We start from the raw sequence: 25,863 nt of genomic DNA, 5'->3' as shown, positions 1-25,863 counted from the left end.
CGCTATTTCTCCACATAGCGAATACTTTGGCGGCCAGGGAGGAGTTCTTCCGAGAAGGGTTCGACGCGGTCGGTCGTCCCAGCCACACGACGCTGCAGAAATGTACTGCAGCCATCCGGCAGCTTGCGACTGGACAAACGGCCGACATATTCGACGAATACCTGCACATCGGAGACAGCACTGGGCGCTTGTGCTTGCTCAACTTCTGCAGAGGCGTCCGGGCAGCCTTCAGTGACGAATTTCTTCGGAGGCCAACCACGGAGGATTGTCAGTTCCTCCTCAACCTGCACGAACAAGTGCACGGATTCCCCGGGATGCTTGGCAGTGTCGATTGCATGCACTGGCAATGGAAGAATTGCCCGGTGGCTTGGAGGGGTTCCTACACGAGCGGCCACAAAGGCACCCACCCAACCGTTGTACTCGAGGCCGTTGCCGACTACCGACTTTGGATCTGGCACGCGTACTTCGGGGTCCCTGGCTCGAACAACGACGTAAACGTGCTCCAACAGTCCGACCTCTTTACCGAAGTTTTGGATGGTAAAGCGCCGGCCATCAACTTCGTCGCCAACAACCGGCGGTATAAAATGGGGTACTATCTCGCCGACGGCATCTACCCGAAGTGGCCGACCTTCGTGAAGACGTGCGGCAGGCCAGCGAACCCAAAGCAGGCTCTTTTTGCGCAGAAGCAGGAGGCTGCGCGCAAGGATGTGGAGAGGGCGTTCGGGGTTCTCCAAGCGCGCTTCAACATCATCAAAGCCCCGGCTCGTTCGTGGTTCATGGAGAGCATGGTCGACATCATGTATACGTGCATAATCTTGCACAACATGATTGTCCGAGACGAAGGACCCGATGCCGGAAATTGGTTCGACCCCGAATCCCCCGGAAGCTCAACCGCAAGTAGTCCGCCGCGAAGTGGAGCGCATCCATCTATACAAGAACGGTTGGCTATTCGGGCAAGGACACGCGACTCTAGCGCCCACACCCAACTCCAAGAGGATCTAATTGAGCACATTTGGGAAAACTTTGGCGGAGAAGATTAAATTATGTCATTTTTATTTTTTTAGAATTTTAATTATGTCTTCGTTTTTTTTAATGTTAAGTTGTAATAGTGTTTTAATTTTAATAAAGTGTGTTTGTTTAAATTGAATTGGGTTTTAAAAAAAATTATAAATTAAATTGAATGAATAGTAATTAAGAGACGGTTAAGAGACGGAGCGTTGCAGGTTCCGTCTCTTAGTTAAGAGATGGAGGAAAAAAGGACAGTGGGGCCCTCAAATAGTGCTCAAATAGTAGTTAAGAGACGGTTTAAGAGACGGTATAGAGACAGCGTTGTGGATGGCCTTAGAAGCCACACTTCGAAGAAGGAGAGCAAGATTGAAGCTTCCTCCACCCAAGTCTTGTTCACCATGATATCTTTAGCTTATTTGGTTGTTATTGTGACCATCATGGGTGGCTAGAACTTAGAATTACTCCTAATTTGTAGTAAAGTTGTTGAACATGAACTCCTTTAATTGAATTATTATGTTTTCCTTTGCTTACTAGTTCTTATCATTGGTGTTTATTGTTATCTGTGTTAAATTTAGCAAGAAAACTTAATTTGGTTCGTTCATTTGCTTGAATCATTTATCCAAATCTTTGAAACCAAAAATTTACCGCTTTTTAGATAGATTTAATAGTGTTAGCTATTAATCTCCCCCATATGAATTTGATATCATTCGTACTATATAGGAGTTCAGTTTAAAGGGATTTCCCTGCATAATTTGTTACTATTAATTACTACTATAAAATTTACATTATACAGTTTATTAATTAATCACTAATATATGAATGTTATAGCGAATTACTAATGCTTATTTGCACCTCCGTCGTAATCCGGGAAAAAAACACCGATGATATTTTTCAACTTTGGTAATGAATTTTTATCAAATGAGTTTTATAAATTTACCAATTGTACTATATGGACATGCATATCTGTCTGTAAAGTTATGCTTTTTGTAGTGTGTCACATTTAATACACTAATTTTTTTCCAGTAAGCTCCGGATTTGGTGAAAAAGATTAATTTTCTGTCCAGATATATAACAATATGATGGTGAAATGCCCCTTGTACGTAGAGACAATTTAATAGTGATTGTCCCTCGTAGACGATAAAAAAAACTAAAAACTAAAAAGAAAGAACTGCGATTAGAGACACACATAATCACAAAGGTTAGACTCTATAAAAGTATATCTCAGTGGTGGTAGTGGAATTGGAATATGAAGTTAAAACAAAATTAATGAATGAAGTACTATATATATTCAAATCCACTTGACGTAGATATTCCACTTACATTTGTTAGTGGTGTTCCTCTTATAAGTCAAGCTGACATATATGCATGCTTCTTTACTATACTATAATTGCAGCAAAAAAGCGATTCCATCGCCTTAGCGGCCTCCATATTCCGACCCGACATCATGTGAGGGGGTTCAATCAGGGTACGCAGTAGTCCGTTAAGGGGGAGGCCTTAACCCACTGGCTGCCAGAAGCCCATCTCCCAAGGCCTCACACTTGTGCCTGAGAGATGGAAGCTGTCTGAGAGATGGAAGCAACTACACGACAGTAGTGGGATTCGAACCCAGACTCATTGCAGCAAGATCTGCCTCTCCGTTGCCAACTGCGCTACGCCCCTGCGGGCACTATACTATAATAATAATATGAGTTGTAGTTTTAGCATGAGCCAAACTTAATTTATGCTCACAGTCGGATGCAAGTATGTAACCCAAATTGAAATATGTACTTTTTTCTTTAGGGTGTTTATCAATGTGTATGAACCCACAGTTTGTCTTTCTACTTTTCTCTTTCTGCTACATGGTGTTTTGGTTAGTAATTTGATATATATATGGCTAATAAGTGGATCATATAAGCCCGATCAATCGATTAAAAATACTCCCTCCGTCCACCATTAATCCTCACAATTTGCCATTTTCTTCTGTATGTGGATGATTATCTCATTTGTTTACAATTTTTTTAATAAACCTCATATTCCATTAACTTTATTTCACTCTCATTTTATTATAGAACTAATAAATAAAAGTATAATCAACCTTTCACTAATTTTTTAGCCTCACCTTCTATTAGATTTCTTAAATCGAGCCAAGTAAAAATAAGTCTCTTAATGGACCACTCAATAACTTAAAAATCCTCATAAATAGAGAGGCTATCCCATAATATATGGATAGAAATGGTTCATTATCAAGTCGACGTGGGATAAGAAAAGAATGGCTCAACAATGTAAATGTATATTAAGCATTAAAAAGAAAGTAATAAAGTTAACTGTATGACAATATATTTATTATTTATATGTATATATTTACGCTCGTAAGATACACATTGGACAACAGTACTATAAGAAGAATGGCTACATATTTGAAATCGTCATGTATGTTAAAATATTATAAATTACTGGAGGGATGTAAATAAAGGTATGAACATTACTAGGTTCAAAATGAAGAGTGGGAACGATGTAATAAAAAAAGGTTGCTAAATGAGATGCAGTATCTGGCTTGTATCCCACCAAAGGATATGCGTTCTTACTCTTTCAACAGTCATTAAGCATTTTCATATCATGCTCAAGAAACTAGGGGCTCAGATACTTATTCTTCACACCACTTAATGGTTTCAATAAATATTTCTGTAAATTTACCTATTTAGTCGACTACTACACAACTAATAAAATAAGTAATAGCACTAATCTGATTCAAAAAAATAATAGTGGCAATTCGTCTAATTAGTTAGTTGTGGCCGCTTGTGTTTTTATATTCTCACATCAATCGAGAGAATCATATCTAAAAATGTAACAGTATTAATGAAAGTGATGAGAATGATTCTCCATATAGGAGTTTTTATTTAAATTCTCCTCTATATATATCTATGAATCACCTGGATATGCACATCGAAGATGTAGTATCGATTTTATATGTATATCATTTAATGTTAACAAATTAGAAAAAGTTATACTCCTATAAGACTATATTTATGTGATCATCTATAAAATATGGAGTAATAATTTGGTCATATCATGATAACATGTTTTTAGATTTTTACGTAAAATATTAGTTTTTGAAATTTGGTTCCACTTTTTATTTGGGGTGATTTGATTTTGAAAAACCAAATATAACGATAAACCTAGTTTTTATATATTATTATTTTATTTTGAAATTTGGTTTTACCTCTTTAATCATGTTTTATCATTTTTATTTGGTGATAACAATTATATTTTTACCCTAATTTTAATAAATATGATCAGTATATTATTTTTCATTGTTAAATTTAATTACCTTCCTTTCTATATTAATGGATTAAATTTTCTCAAAAAGATCTCGAGTTTCTGTTAGTTGTTTTAGCTAATGTTGAATAAGAACCACAACGACTAGAAAATTGTGGGATAGTTTCTATTGATAGTTTTGGTATGAATATTATATATCAGTTATCACATTTAACATAAGATGGATATAATATATTTCATTTATAATGTATTTTTATTAAACACATATATTTAAATACTGTTATATTTATTTTCTCGTTCGACCCTACGATTTTTAATTTTTGAATCCGCCATTGCCAGTAATATTTGTCTTTCGTGTAACATACAACGCGTATGGAAAAAAAAGTTAATAGTTGTCTTGCATTTATGATTTACCACCACTTACCCCCAGAGTATATATATGTATTTGAGTGAACTAACATCTGCATACATATAAACACTACTATCCTAATATTCTCAGCAAATAAAGCTACATTAGAGAGTCAGTTGGCAACTCGCCAACTCCTTTGCTTCAATAAATTTATTTTCAATATGAAAAAGTTTTAAAGTAACATGAGTGAGTGTACTAAGTAAATTCATAATAAAAGTTTAAACATTATTTTACCCAATATGTAAAGGTTATAATGGGTCAAATAAATTTTGGTAGCCTAAAAATGGAATCATTTTAGCCCAACATTGGCTTATGAATCCACAGCCCATATAATCGGTGGCCCAATAAAAGTAGGCTGATAAAAAGCTTTTGACGGCCCATAATATGTCGTTTGCTGTTGCAGTCCCCAAATCAGAAGTACATTGGCCCAAACATTTTCTGTAGCAGACCAAATAATTAATTTGCTTTGCTCTTAACTCGTGGCCCATTCCGAAATAACGCGAAGGCCAAACACCGCCGCATATTTTCATTATTATTTATATAATTTCATTCATATAAAAAAAGTTCTGATACCATTTAATTCTTGCTGTATCATATCAGGATCCTACATATGAGCAAAATTTGAGCTTGTAATAAGATAAAGCGAGAGCGTATTTAAATTCATGAACAAATTTACGTGAAAAATGTAATGGTCTTTTCCGCTTTAATTGATCGGTTTGCGAGGACATAGAATGCGGCGGGTAACCTTGTTTGAAGCTCTATATAATAAAAATTTATAGTATTATTTTAAAATTGGTCTCTCTTGAGAATCACTATATTTATACTTATATTCTTGATTATTTTAATATTTTTAGAAGAAGTTGTTCGGTAGCTATGGCCGTTGTGTATTCATAACTTGAGGTTTTATTTATTCGTATTTTTTTTCGATTACATTTTCTTTAAATGTTCAACTCAACAAAATGTATATTTGCTCATCTCCAAAGGATTCATAAAGTTGCTATAAGTACTTATTATTAATCTTATCTTTTATTCAATAACCTTTCATTTAAAAGCTCAATCCATGACGACACATGCTAAGATTCAATTGTATCTCTTTATTAACCATCTCTCATTTATTCATATGACTAATTTAATTCTATGATAACTGCCTTAAAAGTCATAAACTTTTGCCAAATTTTGGTTTTTCCCATGAACTATAAAATTGGCGTATAATGTCACGAACTATACGATCAGTTGCCGTTTTCCGATGGCGGGTTTTCCGGCTATGAATTCAGCTGATGTGTCTTTTTAAGCTGATGTGGCTGCCAAGTGTGTTGAGTGGATGGCGTGGATGCCAAATTTAAAGATGATGTGTCTTATCATCCTCCACCACTCCTCATCCCTACGTGTACTCTCTTCCTCCTCTTCCTTACTGCCACCGGCAACCCCGGGACTCCGATCCCGGCCCCGACTCCACCATCACCGGAATTAGTTGACCTACTCTCTCTCTCTCTACAAACCCAAATCCCCTAAATCTCCATCGCCGCCGTAAGCAATTGTGAAAGAGGAGATGGTGGGAGGATCTCCACTTTGACGGTTATGATTCTTTTTATTATGGGCTGTAGTGAAGCAAACCATATCTCACATCGGAGAATGGACAAGAGTTGCAGGCATATAAATGTGCTACCCCAACTCCATTAGTATGAGGCCTTTTGGGGAGTATCCCAAGAGCAAAACCGTGAGGGCTTTGCCCAAAGCGGACAATATCATACTAATGTGGAGTTCGGGTGTGCACCACCGGGAACCCAACAGTGGTATCAGAGCCCTGGTTCAGGGGCTGGGCCTGTGTGGCTTTGGGGGTTCGGTGGGTTGCGCTTGCAAATTCTCTGATGTCTCTGCGTGAGCTCGACCAAGACCTGTGGTGACCTGGTGACCTGTAACATGGGGCACAGGCATGTGGTCTTGGTTTGAGGGGAGGATTGTGGTGAAGCAAACCATATCCCACATCGGAGAATGGACAAAAGTTGCAAGCATATAAATGGTCTACCCCAACTCCATTAGTATGAGGCCTTTTGGGGAGTACCCCAAGAGCAAAACCGTGAGGGCTTTGCCCAAAGCGGACAATATCATACTAATGTGGAGTTTGGGTGTGCACCACCGGGGACCCAACATGGGCTTATTGGATAAAAACAGAGTGTGGAAGACGACGGTTACGGAAGCGAGGGAGCTGTTGGAGGAGGCGGCGAAGGCGGCGGAATTCGAAAACTCAGTGGCGGAGGAGCTTCGTGGAGGAGAGAATCCATATTCTCTACGCTTTTTTGTCTCTTTCTTCTTCTTCTTCTTCTTGCTGTAGAGAGAATTCAAGGAGACTTTGTTGAATACGCCGCCTCATCTTCTCTCACTCTTACTGCATTTCTGTGTCGGCGGCAGAGGTGGTGATGGTGGTGGTGGCGTCGCAATGAGATTTATGTGTTTCACACGTTTATAAATCTATCTTCTACTCGTCTTCCTTTTTCCGCACCCTTTCCCGGCTCCGTTTCTCACTTTCTTCGAATTCCGGCAGCGGAGCTTCCTCCTCCAGTGGCAGAGGCAGCTCGGGCGGCGAGACAGGATTCATCAAACCCAAATCTTTGTAAAATCTCCTGCTCGATCTCCCCTCCCTCAAAGCTTCTGTTACGAGCCCAACACACCCAACGTCGACTCCAACAACAGAGACGACACCAACAGCAGAGACAAGTCCAACGCACCTAGTTAGGGACAGATCCAGGAATGTAAATGGAAGGGGGTAAAATTATATGTATAGGCAATTTGAGGATTTAAGAAGGGGCAAATATAAAGAAATTTTAAAAATTTTCCAAAATAATTAAATAAAATAGTATATATCAATATATTTGAGAAGGAGCATTTGCCCCACCTAATAATACATTACAATCCGACCCTGCACCTAGTTGTGGCGGAGCCCAACCCAGCACCGACTCCAACAACCAAAGTCGAACACGTGGAGCGGACGGAGGATGAAGTGGAGAAGAGCGCGACGGGGGAGAGCACGGTGAGGAAGCTAAGGCCGAGGAAGGAAGCTGTTCGAGGGAATGCCTTGGTTTTATTTAGCGAGAATAAATTTTGTTTTATTTTGTTTAATTGTGAACGGTTATTTTGCGTCAAGCAATTTATAAGCTCCGTCGGGTTTTCTTTGTTGGTTCTTTCCCGATGTATAGGATTAAGTCGAACCAACCCTAGACTCCTAGTTATTATAAATAGGGCTTCTCATTAATTCTGTTCTGAATTAATGAGAATTATTTACCCAACTTTCTGGCGTAACACAAATCAACCCTAATTCACTGCCGACGGAGAACTCCTCCGCGCCAGTTCCTTGTTGGCCGCCGACCCTCATCTCGAGGGCGCCAGATTTCTTTGTGTTTCGTTCGTATCGGACAGATTTTACTCGTTAAGAGAAGGAGACTCTTAACAGCTTCACCCTCCCTCACCACCCTCTTTGCAACCTCCTCTGGCGGCGGCGCCACCCATTCAGCCGGAAAATTCATTAAGTTGCTATAAGTACTTATTATTAAAAGTTATAATTAATATTTTATCTCATATTCAATCATCTTTTATTTAAAAGTCCAATCCTTGACGACACTTCATAATGCTAAGATAAGATTGTATATCTTTAATAATCATCTTACATTCACTTGTATGACTAATTTAATTATAAATGAATCCTATTATGACTTATTTCATATTGCAACTAACATTATTTTGTATGTCAAGATCATATTAGATTTTATGATTATGCATTTCCTCTCCACACTGACTAATTTAATCATAAACAAACTTGATGGTGTCTTATCACACGAAGTATTATATCTTTCTATTATCTCGTCTAACAAACCAAATTTATTTTAAACTCATAATTCTAAATTTTAATTGATTAAATAGTTCCTCCTAAAAATAGCTAATTTGACGGGTGTTACGCAATATATATTTAATACTCCAATACATTACACGTATTTAACAAATACTAACATCCAATATGCGCGGGTAATAGTGTACAACTCCACTAAACAAGTAGACAATAATGTGACATGAATATTTATGAACGCGTGAATATTCATTTTTTTTTGGTAATTACCCAGGGTAACCACCGGCAGGCCTAGTGATTATTTTCTGTGCAGATTTGTAAGCACCTCAATGGATGAGACAACTGGTCCAAGGATTTAAAGCTGCTCCATACCCAGAAGGAGAGATCGATCCTCTGACCATTTGATTAGGGATGGACGAGTCTATGCCACTCGATCCTTGAGTTTGAATACTCATTTATTTTAATGGAGCAAATTCTGCTCACTTGTGCGAGAAGTAGGAGGCCTACATCCAAGCCGAGCCCTGGCTATCTATGCCTGAAATACCGATGTTTGAATTGTAAATTATTAAAAAATCTGCAATAACTCAATAATGAAAGTTTGTTATCCCTCTTCTAGACCAAGAAGACAAGGGCCTTTCCTCTCACTTTCCTTAATTACGTATGACACAGATACTTCTCTATTGATTGTCTAGCTAATAGTGAAGAAACACTATTTGAGATTCAAAATAATTGAGGTTTCCTTATCCCATTCCCATGTGCATGTGGAAAAACTTTTTGACTACGTCAACTTGTCCCGTAAAATATAATATCTACCACTCAATTGCTCAAACTTATCTACTACTACTACTACTATAAATTTATGACCAAATGCAACACAACACCACATCCAAAAACACTCAACAAAATTATAACTTCAAAGCATGGGTAGGAAAATACTTGTTTTTCTTTTGGTTCTAATTGTTCTCTTTAGCGCAGGGTATTCGGTCGGTTCGGTTCTAACCGAACCGAATACCCGGTTAACCGAAATCAAAAGGAACCGAAATTGAAGCACCGAACCGAAACCGAATTTGCCTCGGTTCGGTTCGGTTCCTAACCGAACTAGGTCGGTTCGGTCCCGGTTAACCGAACTGGAACCGAAATTCAAAAAAAGGTGATATTTGTCGACCAGAAACATAAAAACAAACAAAATTACTCCATAAAAAAGGAATTAGCAGATGATACGTGCCCGCAGTTACTGGCGGATAAGATCCGTTGGTAAATTGTGCTGATTGTAAACACCAGAGTCCAGAAATGCACCGACTACTTTTTCCCATTTCCGCTGGTAAATCAACATTAGCAACAAAAATAGTTAAGCTATACAATGAGTAAAAGGAAAAACCTTTCTGCTTAACTCTACGTTCATCAAAACTTCTTTGTGTCACCATTTTCCAGATGATTTTTTATTTTTATTCTGCTGAGGTAGAACCAAAACAGCAAATCTAGTTAGATGCTTGTTGTAATAGTTTCTCCATTTCTTTTCTCAGTTTCTAGTTTGAAAGAATGAAATCTAAGTTATGATATTTTTTAATAATACATAAAAGAATAATCATAATAGCTTTAAAGGAGTAATTCGGTTCAAATCGGTTAGAACCGATTGGAACCGACCCGAACCGATAACCGAGTAGACGCCTTAATTTTGGAACCGAACTGAACCGATAACCGAATTTGTCGGTTATCGGTTAACCGAGAAGTGTGTTTTCGGTTCGGTCATCGGTTAACCGACTAACCGATGACCGAATTACCTGCCCTAGTTCTCTTAATGTCCCCCCAATCCCAAGTAGCCTTTGCAAGGAAGCTTGTGGAGACTACCAACACCAAAAGTATGGTCTATTAATTTCTTGTTATTATTAATTCACGTAATTTTTATGATTATATAGATATATGGCCACATATGCGTGTTTAGAATATGAAAATTTGAATATGGTCATATACACACACACACAATTTGTTGGACAAGTGAATACTTTTCAGTGTCTGAACATGGTTGATGGAGCTAATATAGTTTAATTTGTGACAGCCGAGGCGACAAAGAAGACATCATCCATCACCTATAAAACAAATCCACATTCCAAACACCGCGACTGTGGCTACAAGAAATTGTGCAGAGTTTGGCCTCCTCCAGCCTAGACGAACCTTGACTACTCCAAGCCCCAACAACCAAATGCTTCTATCACAATATAAGTTAAATAATTTCAAATAAGATATTGCAAACTGTGCTACTGTGTGTTTGATTATGTCAATATATGTATGTCATTTTAACGAAACTTTTGACCGCTTTCATTACGTTGCGCCGACTATCAGACATTTAGTCAATGTTTACATGCATTTTGGGCTTAAAATTTAATATCTTGTGTAGTTTTTGAGTTAATTACATGAGTATGTTTAGATCTAATTCTTATCCTTTACAAGTCCACAAACTCACCAGTTGAAACCTTCATTAACGAGATTTAATCCTAAATATACCCGAGCTCACACCCATCTGGTTCCTAAATTAGATTACTTTTTATAGCACTAAATATAAACTTGCAAATGTACATGCAATCATAGTATAGTTAAAGACAAGTGCAAATATCGAATTACGAGAACTAATAGTCAGACTAAGTACTGCACTCAGACGTGATCATCGAGTTTTAAGAAATTGTTTGATTGTAAATAAAATTGCTAGAAAAAATTAATGGAATATGAGTCCTACTTATATACATTGATTTTATACTACCTCCGTGTCACGACCACATCTCTCTAGTCAAAGAAAGTGTAGCTATATCGCGACTAAAACTTACAGAAGCTGTCTCAACTCATCATAAGATGCTTAAATCAAAGGAAACTTTGCCTGAAATGTGTTGAGGCTACAAATCATACTGAATCAGAGTAGTTATGGAACAATTGTCCTTGCTAAAAGCAAGTTCTAAAATATGCGCAACGGAAGAGTACCAAGACAGATGTAATATGTATGAAGACATACTACACCAGCTATCCTTCTACTTATTTAGCCTTCTGTCCCAACACCTCCTCTGCCTCGATCGATCAACCTGCACATTAAGGAAAACAATATGCAGGGCTGAGTACTTGATATACTCAGTGGCTTATGCCGAAAACTGTTTTTCTTTTAATTGTCAGCCAAGCTGAGTGAACGCGGGGTTTTTCTGAAAACAAGTCTCGGTCACTAAAATCTGTTATTTCTTTCTGAAATAGACTGCAGTCTTTTAAACTTCTGATGATATGCCATATCAGCTGTGTGAATCGGGAATGTGGCCACATTCCACGACCACTGGGCCGGCCAACCTGGCGCTAGCTCACGACCCCTAGACCGGCCAACCTGGCGCTAGCTCACGGTCCGTACGTGTACACTAGTCCGAGTAGGATTTACTGACCTACTGGACCAGAATTCGATTTAACAGATAGGCAATCACAAAACAAAACATGGCATGACAACTTACTGAAAAATATTCATGCTTTTCACATAAATTCTGAAAAAGAAAGCCCACACATAATGTAGGATAGAAAAGCCCACCTCGTTTGCTTAACTCTTTCAAACGGGCACTGTCTGACTTGAGATTTACTCGTCGAGCGACGACGTCCCTTTTCAAAAATAATATACTTAAATTAGGCTTTAAGTAATCATTGATCTTGCATGAATGCATGCCTAAGCGTGATCTTTTATTTTATCTCTTTCTTTCTAAATATTAGAGATCTAAATTCTGTAATTAAATCAGCGATTTAAATTGTTCTGAATCCGGCTGCCCCGTTCGGTTATAATTATTTCCCGGATTATCTTAAGTATTTTAAAATACTTTCTGTGACTATTAAAGTCCGCTTAATTATTTATTGGCTTTTATTTCACTCACGGCTTATAAGTTTTTTTCTTCCGTGGCTTAAGGAATTAATTCCATTAACTCTTGGAATTAATCTAAGATAATGATTCCAACCAAAATTAAGCTTTGTGGTCCAAACTAATTAAAGAGGGGCAGTGGCCCATTTTAATTTCTGTTGAATCTGGCCCAACTTAATTAATTCCAGGCCCAAGTGTTTTAAAATATTGGGGAGGCCCAACTCCATACCCCAAAGCTGTCGACCCCCCCTCCATCTCTCTCTTTCATTTTCGAAACTTTTCCCCCAAAATTCCATATCCCAAAATTTTAGAAAGAACGCAGCAGCTACTGCCCTCAATTCCTCCGACGAATTCAAGCCGGAGTGTCTCCCTCCATCTACGACGAGTTCTCTCCCTCGTCAAGCTCGGCGGAGCCTGTCAGATCGGGAAGACAGAAGGCTTCCCCTTTTTCCTTCGCGGCTGGCCGTTCCCGGCGCTGCATGGGGGAGCTCCGGGTTATCGCCGCCATGCGCACGCCCTCAGTCTCGGCGAGGATTTTCGGGGCTCCGTCGTCATTCGGCTCCCGTCGGGCAGCCCTAGACACCAAGCTAAGTCATCCTCCTCCTTCCCCTTACTTGATTTCTTACTCAAAGTCTATGAGTTATGATTTATGGGAGTACTTAGCTTACTGGAGTGATGTGAAGTTCTTTACTGCGGTGTTTGAAATTCTCCTATCGTTCTTGGTTCGAGCAGCCCCTAATGTTATGTGAGGGAGTCTCTGGTGGTTTGCTACTGTTCTCAATTTCATACTTGTTGTGAGGTTCTTATGAGGAGTTCTATGTTATTGTGCTACCCGATCATTCTATATGATGCAAAAAGGGTGTTGTTGAGGGGTTACCTTTTGTGAAAATGATGGGATGGAGTTGCCGGTCTCTGGACACTTTCAAACTGAGCTCTTTGCTCTGCCTCAGCCCCCCCCCTTCTCACTCTCTTACTCACTTACTTGTTCGTGTATGTGGTGGTGTGGGTGAATGGAAATGGGAGTGTGGTATTTAGAGATGGTGAAGCTGGGATTGTTTATACACCTTTGCCTAACTGAAAGCCTGGGGAAAGGCTGGTGTACTAAGCTGTAACTGCTGGCTGGGCAGTAGTTGTTCCCTCTGCAGTAAAATCGCAGGGTGTACTCGTGGGTTGGATGAGCCTTTGGCTCCTGGTTTTGCCCTGACATCATAACCGAAAGTGATGCCCATTCCTTGTGCTATTTGTTGCACACTTTAACTGCACTGTGCATTCCTCTTGCAGGTACCAGCTGGAGTGGCAGGTGGCTGTTGGTTTGGCTGGGGGTGAGCCGTGGAGTGCAGGGAAATGGCAGCCTCTGACCCTTCCTTTTTTTTTGGGTAAGTTTTAGTCTTACATGCTTAAAGTAGGTTTGTTCCTTATCCTTACTTATTTTGCCAACTAGCCACTTTAGTGTCTTATGTGTCTTCTTGTTTATCTCGTTGTTTCTGGTAGGGACAAGAGACTGGCTCCTCCCGACTGTTGTCTCGTTGGCTTGGCCCAACGGACCGTCGGAAAATTCTGAGCGAGACGGCCCGGTGATGAAGGTCGACATAGTTGCTAGGGCTCGAGAGTTGTAATAGTGTAGTTTAACTTCCTTTGTCCTCGTCGTCTAGGATTGTAAGTTATTAGTTCGGAACTTCTGTAAATAGAAATTTCATTAGCTTTACTTCTTTTCTGAAATTTGTACTAATTCTTTTATTCAAGGAATAAAATTTCCTTCATCATTTGTATAAAGAAATTCCAGTATTTATTTATTTCGAATACAAAAACTCGAGATATCTGAGTCTCGGCTATTACATTCTACCCCCCTTAACAAAAATTTCGTCCCGAAATTTTGTCTCGGCTAGGCAAAAAGCTGTGGGTACTTCTCTTTCATCTGGTCCTCGAGCTCCCACGTCGCCTCCTCGCGGTCGTGATGCTTCCAAAGGACTTTCACTGTTACAATATTTTTATTTCGCAGTTCTTTAACTTTTCTGTCCAGAATTGCTTCTGGCTTTTCTTCATAGCTCAAATCTGGTTCTAACACCATCTCTTCTTGGTGCACTATGTGTTTGGGGTCAAACACGTACTTCCTCAACTGTGATACATGAAACACATTATGAACATTCCCGAAGCTTGGCGGAAGCGCTAATCTGTACGCCACAGGGCCGACTGTTTCTAGGATCTCGTAAGGTCCGATAAAACGCAGTTTCAGCTTGGCCTTGACGCCAAATCTGGTTATCCCTTTTGATGGGGATACTTTCAGAAAGACCTTGTCTCCTGCTTTAAACTGTAAATCCGTTCTGCGAGCATCTGCATAGGATTTCTGTCTATCTTGAGCTTCTTTGATTCTCCCTCGGATTTGTCGGACAATTTCTATCATTTCCTCTACCGAGTCCGGTCCGAGAATCCTTCTCTCACCAACTTCATCCCAGTAAAGTGGTGATCTGCACTTTTTCCCATATAATGCCTCGTATGGAGCCATGTCAATAGTTGCCTGGTAACTGTTATTGTAGGCGAACTCTATAAGTGGAAGTACTGTCTCCCAGCTTACTCCACGGTCGAGCACTACAGCTCTTAACATATCTTCCAATGTCTGGATCGTCCTTTCGGACTGTCCGTCCGTCTGTGGATGGAACGCTGTGCTGAAATTCAGCTGAGTGCCTAACTCTCGCTGTAGGCTTATCCAAAACCTAGAAGTAAATTTTGAATCTCGATCTGAGGTGATCGTTACTGGGACACCATGTAAGCGTACGATCTCTCGCACGTAAATCTGTGCTAACTTGTCTGAACCGTATGTGATACGAATTGGTATGAAGTGAGCACTTTTGGTGAGGCGATCGATTACTACCCAGATGGCTGTGTTTCCCCGTTGTGATTTTGGCAATCCTGTCACAAAATCCATTGCTATATGCTCCCATTTCCATTCTGGAATCTCGAGAGGCTGCAACTTTCCATAGGGTCGTTGATGCAAAGCCTTCACTTGCTGGCAAGCCAAGCATCTTTCCACAAACGACGCTATGCTTCTCTTCATGCCATCCCACCAAAATTGCTTCTTCAAGTCCTGATACATCTTCGTACTTCCAGGATGGGCAGTATAGGGTGTCTCATGAGCTTCACTCATGATCTCATTTCTGAGTGTCTCCTCATTGGGTACGCATAATCTCCCTTTGAAAGTGAGAGCATTATCCGCCTCTTCGCGGTAGTATTCCCCTTTTCCCGTCCTTACTCTGAGACGGATCTTTTCTAGAGCGTCATCGTCTCTCTGGGCTTCAACGATTCTGGCTCTTAAATCTGGTTCTATGACCAAGGTGGATATTCTGCTGTCCACTGTCTCCGGGGCTCTTACTATTTCCAGCCGCATCTTGGCGAATTCCCGGATAACCTCTTCCTCTTGTGTGAGGAAAGCAGCCACTTGAGGCGCAGTCTTTCTGCTCAAGGCATCTGCTACCACATTGGCTTTTCCTGGGTGGTAGTTTATACCACAGTCGTAGTCTTTGACTAGTTCCAGCCATCTGCGCTGTCTCATATTCAGATCCTTCTGCTCGAAAAAGTATTTGAGACTCTTATGATCTGTGAAGATCTCACATCGAACTCCATAGAGGTGATGTCTCCAAATCTTCAACGCGTGGACCACTGCTGCTAATTCCAGGTCGTGCGTCGGATAGTTCAACTCGTGCGGCCTCAATTGGCGTGAAGCATATGCTATCACCTTACCCTTCTGCATCAGCACGCACCCGAGTCCGACCTTCGATGCATCTGTATACACCACATAGTCGACTCCCGCTTCTGGCACAACTAGAACTGGCGCTGTGGTCAACTTTTTCTTTAGCAACTGGAAGCTTGCTTCACATTCTGGGGTCCAATTGACTTTAACTCCTTTCTTGAGCTGTTGAGTCATCGGCCTCGCTATTTTAGAAAACCCCTCAATGAACCTTCGGTAGCATCATGTCAGTCCTAGGAAACTCCGAATTTCATTAGTCGTCGCTGGTGACTGCCAACGTTGCACGGCTTCAACTTTAGCAGGGTCTACTCGGATCCCTTCTGCTGTCACTAAGTGTCCAAGAAAGTTCACTTTGTTAAGCCAGAACTCACACTTGCTAAACTTAGCATAGAACTTCTCGGCTCTTAACGTCTCTAACGTAGTTCTCAAGCGCTCCTCGTGTTTCTTCTTGTTCTTTGAGTACATGAGCACGTCGTCTTTAAAAGCTAGGACGACCTTGTCCAAATATGGGCGGAACACGCGGTTCACTAGGTTCATGAACACGGCTGGGGCGTTTGTAAGCCCAAAAAGGCATTACAGTAAACTCGTAATGGTCATATCTGGTGCGAAGTGCAGTCTTAGGTATACCGTCTTGTCGAACTCCCAGCTAGTGATAACCCGATCTCAAGCCCATCTTCGAGAATACGCTGGCTCCTCGCAGCTGGTCGAAGAGGTCGTTGATTCTCGGTAGAGGTACTTGTTCTTGAGGGTTATCTTATTTAGCTCTCGATAGTCGATACACATTCGCAAAGTCCCATCCTTCTTCTTCATGAAGAGTACTGATGCGCCCAAAAACGATACACTGGGTCTGATGAAACCCAGGTCTACTTATTCTTGTAACTGGATCTTAAGTTCTTCTTATTTCTTGAGCGCCATTCTATATGGTGACTGAGATAATATGACTGATTCAAGTCATTCCTTTAGTAATTCATTTCGTCTGGGTGATGAAGCTATTTCTAATCTTAGATTTCATCGCCAGGTATTGAGTTCTCTAACGCTTGCATCGATCGTAAAGGTAGTCATTGAGCTGCCATAATGATCTCGTAACCTCTCGCTCAGTTGAGGTAGTCTACTTTTACCGCTTTCAAGGTGCTTTTGTGCTTACCGCGATTCTTTGTCATGATTTAGCATAGACTTTATTCTACTCGCATTAAACCTTGAATACTGGATCTGTGCATGTGGAGGTGTTGGCTTCTTTCTCCCAATGCTACCGTCACCATGCTCTTTTGGTTCGACTGAGCGATTCGTGGTGAAATAATCTGGCATGACTTTCCAAAGTGATCTCGATCTCGTGTCTGGGTTAACACAAACTCTATCGACAGCTCCTTTCTGAGCCGCTTAATTTGGGACGTGGCATATCGTAGAATACTTCATCGTGTATCATCGCCAACGTTTGCCCTTGCTCTGTATTATAGGGCTCTAAATCGATTCTTCTGCGATAACTCTTTAAAGAAGAATTTCGATTCTTCCTTCCATAGTAGGGATAGTGAGGGTAGCGGTGCTATCACGCGTTCCTCTCCCCGAAATGTCTCTCCAGCTTTAATTTTTTTCCTGGCCACCTCTCAGGCGAATCCCTCTTGCTGATGGGATTTGCTTCGTCAAACATAAGCTACGGAAGTGCTTGCATTTTCTCCATGGCTTCCATTACATAACCATGATTGAGTCTTTGTTCTTGTGGCTTACTTATCCTACTCGGAATAAGCATTTTGATCGATCAAGCAGTTATATACATATGTATAGGTCTTTTATGTCATCGAACGTCATTTAAACCCTGTATATTCCTTGATGTCTCTCTTCTCAAGGCTAGTTATTTCTCTACATAACATAATATTCGATCTTCTACCAGCTTGTTACAAGCGGTACGTAAACGTGAAATATTTAGAGCTATGTGCCGTTGGTTACGCGACGCTTCTGGTGGGTGCATCATTTTCTGAACGTGTCTCAATAGAGACGTGTTTATCATGCGTATCTGAAAGAAACTGAGACTATGCCCTTCCTGATAGTTTCGTATCACTAACTCGATGATTAATCTAATAGTCTTAACTTGGATTATTATTCACACAAGAGAGTATGACTGAAAATTTGAAGGGCTACTGAATACCCAACTGGACTAGAATAACATCTCTTGTTCAACTTATATGAATTTTCGTCGATAATCGACCTTGAAGGTAAGTATTGAGTTCATTCAAAGAACTACGTAGTTCAACTGGTTCCAGGCAAACTCATAGAAGCTGAGGCTCACCCCTGGTGGGAGCTAGAAATAATCATGAGATAGGTCATGAAAACTGGATGGAAATGAATTAACTGTAAATTCCCATAGTAAGCTGCAACTAGGACAATACAGTTGTCCAATGAAACTGAAAGGATCTGGGCATCAAGGACAGTGGTTCAAACATGTCATCGCCTAAGATGATCAACCACGAAAATTTATAAACGTAGGCGATTGCAATGAAGGAACATTGATCATGTTTCAAAGGCATCTTGATATGGAGTAACAAAATCACATCAATGATTTCATAGGTTCATTAAGGCAACGCACTGAAATGAACTATTCAGAAAAATCAGCTAGGGCAAGCTCGTTAGGGAAAGGTGCAATATGCTTGCCTTAACTTCGAGCTGCAGAAAAATTCCGAGACTAGGAATAATACATGTACTGGAATCGAGGTCGAAAAATTTCACCTTTGTAGGATTTCAAAATAGGGAGGTAAACAAAAGTTCCAGCACCACATGAAATTCCCTGAGGAAAATGTTTAACTGTCTTGATCACTCTGGGGATCACAACGTAAGCATCGTAAGAATGAAATTTCATTGCATAGGTCCAAGAAATCGAGATATAAATCTCCAATATTGTGGCTCAAAAGGGACAATCAACAAATAGCGATGCTTGAAACGTAGAAGTATCCCAAATTTGGGGACTGAAACTGGGTCACCGCTTTCGTGAACGAATGAAAGTGGCGTACTACTTGTAAAACGTGAGTCAATCAGAAGTCTCCATAGACGATGTCTGAAGAATAAGCTTATTCTGAAGGTAATAGATAAAAGCAACTTTAGAATTTATGACTGGAGCTTACACAATCAAAAACTTTACTCTCTGTGAACGATGAGTCAAAGGACTGTAGTCTATAAACTGGAAACGAGTCAAACCTCGCACAGAAAAAGGAACACTGACATGGTACTTGCGAGTCAAAACTAGAGTCTGAATAGACGAGGGTATCGTCCTTGGAAGGACTCTTAGAAGGGATTTCATTGGGAATCCAAGTAAGTACTATTGATTATAATCATCGGTTCTAGTTATGTGACACTCCCTTGTTTTTCTTGTGGAGCTCGCACATGATAAACGCGTTCTGGGAAACCATACATTCCAAGATGGGGTTCCTCGTGCTGTTAAACTGATAACCGCAGCTGGAGGTCATACTTTCATATCGTTCTTGATAACTTAGAACGCTGATTCTGGTAAAACATCACATTCTCCATCGTGCTTCGTAGCACGCTATAAGTATCGCTTCTGGATCACGTAGCCACTTGGGCTTGTTACGCCACATTAGATCACTTTACTAGATCGCGGGTACGATCTCTTTCCGTGTAGGGATGCATCTCCCGAACAAGCTGGAAAGTAAACTATTTTCGTTATAACTTGGTCTTTGTAAAGACATTGGGAACTTCTTGGTTCATCGTCTAGTATACATATATATATGTATACTATCTGTGTGCTTAAAAGAATGGACTTCCTTTAATTGCTGTCTATAAGTAGTACAATAGTACTTTTTGGCTCGTCTTTTCTTTCTCATAATTCCTTGGAATTGGAAGCTTGCCCAAACTGATGGGTTTTAATTGGTCTCGTCGCCCTGGAAGGCGGTAACAAATTCTTATTCTGCTAGTACTTGATCCTGAAAGTCTCACCTAAGGTACTTCTCTAAAGCACTCTAGGTTCACATACATAGTCCACATGACATCTACACATTCATGTCAAGCTCATAAAACACAGATACAGTAAGCATATCTCATGCAAAGTATCAGCTATCACGTTGCATCTTGCAAGCATTTCAAATAAACATTTTCGTTCCCGTAAGGGCTGTGAAAATTATTTTTCTTTTTCTGAAAACTTAGAAAATTTCATCTTCCTTCTTAAAGTGGAAAAAAATATTTTCTTTCTTCAAATTTTTCTTTTCTGGACGAGCGGGCGTCGACCCCTGTTCCTGCTGCAGTTGATCGTGTCGAGCTGAGGTGTTGGGATCTTGTACTGATCATTCTGTTCTCTTCCTAGCCTAGTGCTACTGTTCTGGACTAAGGCTTAGAAAGAAGGTTCTTGGGTCAGAGCGAAAGAAAAGTGCTCTGAGACCACTCTGTCACGACCACATCTCTCTAGTCAAAGAAAGTGTAGCTATATCGCGACTAAAACTTACAGAAGCTGTCTCAACTCATCATAAGATGCTTAAATCAAAGGAAACTTTGCCTGAAATGTGTTGAGGCTACAAATCATACTGAATCAGAGTAGTTATGGAACAATTGTCCTTGCTAAAAGCAAGTTCTAAAATATGCGCAACGGAAGAGTACCAAGACAGATGTAATATGTATGAAGACATACTACACCAGCTATCCTTCTACTTATTTAGCCTTCTGTCCCAACACCTCCTCTGCCTCGATCGATCAACCTGCACATTAAGGAAAACAATATGCAGGGCTGAGTACTTGATATACTCAGTGGCTTATGCCGAAAACTGTTTTTCTTTTAATTGTCAGCCAAGCTGAGTGAACGCGGGGTTTTTCTGAAAACAAGTCTCGGTCACTAAAATCTGTTATTTCTTTCTGAAATAGACTGCAGTCTTTTAAACTTCTGATGATATGCCATATCAGCTGTGTGAATCGGGAATGTGGCCACATTCCACGACCACTGGGCCGGCCAACCTGGCGCTAGCTCACGACCCCTAGACCGGCCAACCTGGCGCTAGCTCACGGTCCGTACGTGTACACTAGTCCGAGTAGGATTTACTGACCTACTGGACCCGAATTCGATTTAACAGATAGGCAATCACAAAACAAAACATGGCATGACAACTTACTGAAAAATATTCATGCTTTTCACATAAATTCTGAAAAAGAAAGCCCACACATAATGTAGGATAGAAAAGCCCACCTCGTTTGCTTAACTCTTTCAAACGGGCACTGTCTGACTTGAGATTTACTCGTCGAGCGACGACGTCCCTTTTCAAAAATAATATACTTAAATTAGGCTTTAAGTAATCATTGATCTTGCATGAATGCATGCCTAAGCGTGATCTTTTATTTTATCTCTTTCTTTCTAAATATTAGAGATCTAAATTCTGTAATTAAATCAGCGATTTAAATTGTTCTGAATCCTGCTGCCCCGTTCGGTTATAATTATTTCCCGGATTATCTTAAGTATTTTAAAATACTTTCTGTGACTATTAAAGTCCGCTTAATTATTTATTGGCTTTTATTTCACTCACGGCTTATAAGTTTTTTTCTTCCGTGGCTTAAGGAATTAATTCCATTAACTCTTGGAATTAATCTAAGATAATGATTCCAACCAAAATTAAGCTTTGTGGTCCAAACTAATTAAAGAGGGGTAGTGGCCCATTTTAATTTCTGTTGAATCTGGCCCAACTTAATTAATTCCAGGCCCAAGTGTTTTAAAATATTGGGGAGGCCCAACTCCATACCCCAAAGCTGTCGACCCCCCCTCCATCTCTCTCTTTCATTTTCGAAACTTTTCCCCCAAAATTCCAAATCCCAAAATTTTAGAAAGAACGCAGCAGCTACTGCCCTCAATTCCTCCGACGAATTCAAGCCGGAGTGTCTCCCTCCATCTACGACGAGTTCTCTCCCTCGTCAAGCTCGGCGGAGCCTGTCAGATCGGGAAGACAGAAGGCTTCCCCTTTTTCCTTCGCGGCTGGCCGTTCCCGGCGCTGCATGGGGGAGCTCCGGGTTATCGCCGCCATGCGCACGCCCTCAGTCTCGGCGAGGATTTTCGGGGCTCCGTCGTCATTCGGCTCCCGTCGGGCAGCCCTAGACACCAAGCTAAGTCATCCTCCTCCTTCCCCTTACTTGATTTCTTACTCAAAGTCTATGAGTTATGATTTATGGGAGTACTTAGCTTACTGGAGTGATGTGAAGTTCTTTACTGCGGTGTTTGAAATTCTCCTATCGTTCTTGGTTCGAGCAGCCCCTAATGTTATGTGAGGGAGTCTCTGGTGGTTTGCTACTGTTCTCAATTTCATACTTGTTGTGAGGTTCTTATGAGGAGTTCTATGTTATTGTGCTACCCGATCATTCTATATGATGCAAAAAGGGTGTTGTTGAGGGGTTACCTTTTGTGAAAATGATGGGATGGAGTTGCCGGTCTCTGGACACTTTCAAACTGAGCTCTTTGCTCTGCCTCAGCCCCCCCCTTCTCACTCTCTTACTCACTTACTTGTTCGTGTATGTGGTGGTGTGGGTGAATGGAAATGGGAGTGTGGTATTTAGAGATGGTGAAGCTGGGATTGTTTATACACCTTTGCCTAACTGAAAGCCTGGGGAAAGGCTGGTGTACTAAGCTGTAACTGCTGGCTGGGCAGTAGTTGTTCCCTCTGCAGTAAAATCGCAGGGTGTACTCGTGGGTTGGATGAGCCTTTGGCTCCTGGTTTTGCCCTGACATCATAACCGAAAGTGATGCCCATTCCTTGTGCTATTTGTTGCACACTTTAACTGCACTGTGCATTCCTCTTGCAGGTACCAGCTGGAGTGGCAGGTGGCTGTTGGTTTGGCTGGGGGTGAGCCGTGGAGTGCAGGGAAATGGCAGCCTCTGACCCTTCCTTTTTTTTTGGGTAAGTTTTAGTCTTACATGCTTAAAGTAGGTTTGTTCCTTATCCTTACTTATTTTGCCAACTAGCCACTTTAGTGTCTTATGTGTCTTCTTGTTTATCTCGTTGTTTCTGGTAGGGACAAGAGACTGGCTCCTCCCGACTGTTGTCTCGTTGGCTTGGCCCAACGGACCGTCGGAAAATTCTGAGCGAGACGGCCCGGTGATGAAGGTCGACATAGTTGCTAGGGCTCGAGAGTTGTAATAGTGTAGTTTAACTTCCTTTGTCCTCGTCGTCTAGGATTGTAAGTTATTAGTTCGGAACTTCTGTAAATAGAAATTTCATTAGCTTTACTTCTTTTCTGAAATTTGTACTAATTCTTTTATTCAAGGAATAAAATTTCCTTCATCATTTGTATAAAGAAATTCCAGTATTTATTTATTTCGAATACAAAAACTCGAGATATCTGAGTCTCGGCTATTACACTCCGTCCCTTAAAAATAAAAACTATTTACATTTTGGCTCGCCCTTTAAAATAGAAACTTTCTAACTTTCTAATTTAGGAAGTGGACACCACTCCACTAATTCTACTTCCACTACTTTTTTTTTCTTCCTCTCTTCTCTCTCTCACACTTTACCAATTATTCTCTCTTATTACCAATTGTGCATTAAAACTGTGTCATTTCAAAAGTTTTTATTCCCCCGTCCATGAAAAAATAGGCAAGTTTTGCCATTTTGGTCCGTCAACAAAAATAGACTAAGTTCAAAAAGGAAAGTTTTCAACCAATACTAACCCTACACATCATTCTAAATGTGGATCCCACAATCCACTAACACTCATTTCACTACCTTTTCCCTCCCCCTCTCTTACTTTACGTATTTGTCTCTTATTTTACCACTTATATATTAAAACTTGTGTCATTCAAAATCTTGTCTATTTTTCGTGGACGGAGGGAGAGTATTTTTGAAGGACGTAGGTAGTATTAAAATGTGAGTAAAATGATTTAGTGGAATATGACGTCCACTTGCCAAAAATAATAAAAGTAATATGTGACCTAAATACTAAACACCCAAGTTAGTATATGCAGATCAAAGATAATCACAAGAAATATGAAGTAACACCAAAGGAAACTTCTACAAAAAGTGTAAAAGTGGCTAATATAAACAACACACGAAGACTCTTTTTACCGAAGATCTCAAAGAAAGACTCTGAAAGGCACTCAAAATAGCCAACATCGAACACCCTAGGTCACATCGATGCGTCACACACTAATCGCTTCAACACAACCAACATGTGCCTCGCACACACTTTGGAAATACTCATAAACTTCTCGGAACACTCGGAAAAACGTAGGAACCGTCAAGATCTCCTTAGACTTATGAATATAAATAGTTCCGATTCGGCAACATCCTTCGCAAGGAAACCAATGAGGTAACCTTTGCTAAGAGATGCATGCTTAAACTTACTAAAACAGAATAAGAACGATAGAAGAAGTCAATGGGAGTAAGAATCCGAAGAGAAAGAGAGTACGATAAAGAGAAGGCAGTATTATGACGTAGAGATATTGCGTCAAAAAATTATTTTCTCAAATGTAAAAAATCATGGATTAAATATGCCCGGTCAATGGATTTTGACCAAATAATAAATGTGACGAGACATTTAATTTTGTGAAATTAAATGACATAGCGTCGATCTACATTTTACGTAGGTAAATGTAGTATATTCACTTTCTCAAATCCGATTTCCGGTGAGTGAGAAATAGTGGATTAAAGTTGGGCATAATTAGCTTTTAATTAAAGCTTGGAGATGGAGCTTAGGGAATAATTAACTAGTGTTAATTATCCCACATTGGAGGATTAACACATCTTTAATGTGTATAAATTAAGTGACACACACCTACAAGCATTCTCTGCATAAGCTCTCTCCCTCTCCCTGCATTGTCTTTCTATCGAAGCTCTACCCTCTCCTCCATCCCGTTCGCCGGAGCTCTGCTGATTGCGGTGCTGCATCAGAAGAGACGTAGCCGTTTTACCTTTGGGGACGACACGCCAAACCGAGAGCACTACCGGGGCGTATCTCGTCTTGCGGGAAGAGGCCTCCTCGACTCGGCTGTCATAGCATACTGGTTTAGTTGTTTCATTTTCGTTGTAACTTCAGTTCTTTTTTGTATTCCTTCTTTTGGGTTGTATTACGCCCGGTTTTGTTATCTTGTAATCCCAGAAACCAACAATCGCAAGACGAGATAGCTTGCCTTTGAAGGAATTTGAACTTCTAAACTGAACTAAAACTTCCGAAACATTAACACATTTTGCTGGAGATGTCGACGGAATCCAACACTGCTGCTGCCAACGCCACCGCCGCCATTCCCTCCACCATGGCGACCACTGGACCGGTCAACACTTCATCGATTCCCTCGATGATGCCAACTCCTGGCTTCCCAGCCGCTTCATCCACCGTCCCTTGGGTTTGGGACAACCCCTTCGGGGCGTCCACTGGTTCCACCTTTGGTGGTTCGGTTGGTTCCACTTTTAGTGGTTCCTTCGGATCCTTTAATGGATCGAGTGTTGGTGCCTTCGGGCTCAATACTAGTGTTGGATCTTTCGGGATCAACACGAATGCTGGGGCCTTCGGGTCTCATGCGGGTGCTAGTCCCTTCGGGGCTGGTACGACCATGGCGGGCTCTATGCCCAACATGAATGGTGGGGGCTCTATGCCCAACCAAGTTGTTGGCTCCTTCAGGGGCAACGGAATTGGTTCCTTCCAAGGACCAACTGCGGCACCTTTGGCACCAAGAATGATGCCACCTGCCGAGAAACCACCAAAGTTTGGAGGATCTGACTTCAAGCGGTGGTATCAAAAGATGTTGTTCTACTTGACAACATTGGGCGTCGCCAACTTCC

At 40.7% G+C, this 25,863-nt stretch overlaps 1 long non-coding RNA gene across 1 annotated transcript; it reads left to right on the top strand.

Annotated features, from left to right (window-relative positions):
- Positions 1-10,296: 10,296 nt before the first annotated feature.
- On the top strand, positions 10,297-10,829 carry LOC121794052. Its single transcript, XR_006049224.1, has 2 exons — positions 10,297-10,369; positions 10,567-10,829. It is a non-coding gene; the product is annotated as an uncharacterized LOC121794052 (long non-coding RNA).
- Positions 10,830-25,863: the final 15,034 nt, after the last annotated feature.

Source organism: Salvia splendens, chromosome 3 (assembly GCF_004379255.2).
Source record: "Salvia splendens isolate huo1 chromosome 3, SspV2, whole genome shotgun sequence".
Taxonomy (NCBI): Eukaryota; Viridiplantae; Streptophyta; class Magnoliopsida; order Lamiales; family Lamiaceae; genus Salvia; species Salvia splendens.
This window is presented reverse-complemented; position numbering and strand designations above follow the sequence as displayed.